The following is a 3,586-nucleotide window of genomic DNA, read 5'->3' as shown; positions in this document are numbered from 1 at the left end:
AATCTGATGCTGCCTTTTGATTGGTTGGCTTTCATGACATGGCGGATGAAGGGTGGATACTCACTTGCTCCATTATAGTTGTAGATCGCGGATAGTGTTTGGATAACACAATGATGATTGCTGTCCATACACAAACTATTTCTCATATTTCTTTTCCTCCTATTTCTCTACCTAGCTAATAATAGGGGTGTTCAGCGGATGAACCGAACCGCCCAAACCGCCTAAACCGTCCGAACCAATCCGCTTGCAAACAAAGCTGAAGCATTCTACGGATGGATGCGGATCTAATAATAGTTAATCTGGCAGATCCGGTTCGGATCCGGTTAAAACCGAACCGACCACCTGTTAAAAAAAAAGGCTGAATTGCACCGTTCGCACTTCGCATGCAGCCCCGCACGCAGTCAGATATTCTAACCCTAATAGTAAACCTCCACTAACTTCTCTGCTCTGCCTTCTCTCCTCACAATGCTCTCACAACCTTCTCTCAAGTCTCCCTCTATGCCTCCCTCTGACCATCTCCTCCTTCTCCGGTGATGACCCACACACCTCCACCTCTCTCTCTCTCCATCTCGAAGACTCGACTATAAACTGGTATGTCTGTCTCTCTCTCGAAGTGCAAAGCAAGTAACTCAAATTGTGTATGTTTTGCTCGATGTGTGAGACTCTGTGTGTGTAAGCCCTAACCTTCAATTGACCGGAGTGAGTGTGTGTGTGTGTGTGTGTGTGTAAGCCCTAACATTCAATTGCTCTCTGATTTATGGGTTTCAACCTTTCATTTGACTGATGTGTTTACTTTGTTATCTAATTTTTTGTTTTCCAGACTAAGGAAAGCAATGAAGGATCGTAGAATTTGCTTAACCCCCGATACATGGACTTTGATTTAGAATTGTGTTATATGTGTCTTACTGCTCACTTTGTTGATGATGATTGGAAGCTACAAAAGAGGATCATAAATTTTTGCTTAGTTGAGGATCACAAAGGGGAAACTGTAGGAAGAAAACTTGAAACGTGTTTGCTTGAATGGAAGATTGATAGCATTTTTACCCTCACGGTTGATAATGCTAGTTCGAATGGTCTTACCATTAAGTTCTTGAAGGAAGCAACAAAAGATTGGAAGGGGACAATTTTGGAGCACGATTATTTGCATGTTCATTGTTGTGCACATATTCTTAATATAATTGTTGGGATGGTTTGAAGGTAATGGATTCATCCATTGCCAATATTCGCCATGCTGTGAGGTATGTGAGGTCTAGTCCAAATAGACATGAAACATTTTAAAATTTTGTGGAGAAATGCAAGATTGAGTCCAAGCGTGACTTGTGCCTAGATGTGGCAACAAGGTGGAACTCCACATATAAGATGTTGGACCATGCTGAGAAGTTTGAGAAGGTATTTGACCGAATGGGGAAAGAAGATGAGCAATTTAAAGCTTACTTCGCAGATTGTAAAGTTGGTGGAGGGAGGAACATTCCGACAAAGGATGATTGGGATAAATGTATAGTGTTCTTGCAATTTTTTGAGTTTATTTTACAAGGCAACTTTGAAGTTTTCAGGGCCCCTCTATGTTACCTCAATACTTTCTATCGTGAGATGCTTGTGATTCAAACAAAAATTAAGGAACACATGGCGATAACACTCCACTTTTGGCTTCCATGGCAACAGATATGAAGGTGAAGTTTGACAAGTATTGAGGTATTGGGGATAAATTCAATCTTCTTTTATATGTTGTCGTTGTGCTTGATCCTCGGAATAAGAAAAGGTTCTTGAAGTTTAGTTCTATGTCCATATATGGCAACGATGTGGTGGACATAATGATTGTGAAAGTGGAGGATGCATTAACTAAATTGTTCAACTATTATAAAACCGTGTATGATTCGTTGAATGTTGAAGTTCGGATTGAAGATGAAGAAATGCCTATGGTAGTTGATGATGATGATGATCCTTATGCTATCATTGCCTCCCAATTTAACACTTGGAGGGTGACTTTTTTAATAGTTCTATGACGGAGTTGGATAAGTACTTGACTGATGTCGTTGAGAAGGTTCCAAAAGATGAGGAAGGGAAATTTGATTTATTGAATTGGTGGAAGGTGAACTCTTAGAAGTATAAAGTGTTGTCGCTATTGGCTCCGGATGTCTTGGCGATGCCCGTTTCCACTGTTGCTTCTGAATCGGCTTTTAGTATAGGAGGTTGTATACTTGATCCATTTTGAAGTTCATTCAACCCCGAGACCATAGAGATGCTTGTGTGTACTCAAAATTGGCTTCAAAGCAATGTTCCTATTTCTCTTCGGAAGGTTATGGATGATGTTGAGCAAATTGGACAATCTTTCATAGGTAATAAACTAATACTCCCTCCATTCCATATTGAGAGTTCACCTCAAAAAGTCGTCATTTTTCAAATAACAAAATCAACTACTTCTGTTTGTAATTTTTTGAAATTTTTCGTACCAAATTGAAGTACTAATCGAGATATTTAATACGGTGTGAAAAAATTCAAAAAATTATACATTGAAATAGTTGATTTTTTTATTTGAAAAATGGCAAGAGAGAGAAAGTAAGACTTTCAATATGGAACGGATGAACTAAGTAATAAGCATGTGTTTTTTTATATACTTCGACGTTTTTTGGCAAATGTTAATAACCTTCTCTATTTTCTTGGTACCTTAGAATCTAAATCAAGTTCAACTTCGTGTCCTAGTCCAGCTCGAAGTTCGGGTATAATTGACGTGTAATCGAATGGTAAATCACTTTTTAAACTTTCTTTATTTGCTTGTTCTTGGTGCCTAAATGGTTAGTTATTGTAGTTATTGCCCATATCCCCAATGATTAGGGAGTAGATGGGTTATGTTATGTTGTATTTTGATGGCAGCTTGGATTTGTGAAGTTTGAAGGTGGGAAAATTTCTATGGATGAATTTCACTTAATTTGGACTTTTAATATTTCTGTAGATGAAAGTAACTTAATTTGAATTGGTTGATGTAATAGATTATCTTTCCTCCCTACTAGTAGTTTGGATTCTAAGACTTTAGGATTGGTGTTTTGACTTCATGGTGGTTTGGAATGTTCACTGGATTGACAAGTAGTGAACATGATCATATTTGGTGGAGAGATGGGAACTTCAAAAAGTGAACTTTCATTTTATGGGAAATGGGAATTATGCTTTCTCTGTTTAAAACCACCCTGTTGTGATGCTATCTAACATCTCTATGTTTAATAGTTTATGCACCTAGGTGGGGTAACATAAAATGTCCTTAGGCTGGGAATATTTTGGCTCGAGTAATGTAAATTTTCAGATATGAAATTTTGGAAGCTTTTTAGATTTTTTCGAAGTACTTAGGTTGTTTCAAATCCGACCAAGTCGAACCGCTTAATCCGCAAACCAAACCGACTAAACCGTGAAACACTCACGGACGGTTGTAGATGGAGAAAACAATAATTTGGCGGAATTGTACTTAGAAATTAGGGTTTTGTACTTAGAAATTTTTTTGTACATTGTTCTCATCTCTCTCTCTCTCTCTCTCTCTCTCTCTCTCTCTCTCTCTCTCAGCAATAAGGAGGAAAAAACCCTTAAAACCCAAATGAAA

At 38.1% G+C, this 3,586-nt stretch overlaps 1 long non-coding RNA gene across 1 annotated transcript; it reads left to right on the top strand.

Moving 5' to 3' along the window:
- The first annotated feature begins 14 nt into the window (after positions 1 to 14).
- On the top strand, positions 15 to 2,756 carry LOC131303726 (uncharacterized). Its single transcript, XR_009192159.1, has 3 exons — positions 15 to 591; positions 821 to 2,336; positions 2,670 to 2,756. It is a non-coding gene; the product is annotated as an uncharacterized LOC131303726 (long non-coding RNA).
- The last annotated feature ends 830 nt before the right edge of the window (positions 2,757 to 3,586 follow it).

Source organism: Rhododendron vialii, chromosome 10a (genome assembly GCF_030253575.1).
Source record: "Rhododendron vialii isolate Sample 1 chromosome 10a, ASM3025357v1".
In the NCBI taxonomy this organism is placed as follows: domain Eukaryota; kingdom Viridiplantae; phylum Streptophyta; class Magnoliopsida; order Ericales; family Ericaceae; genus Rhododendron; species Rhododendron vialii.
This window is presented reverse-complemented; position numbering and strand designations above follow the sequence as displayed.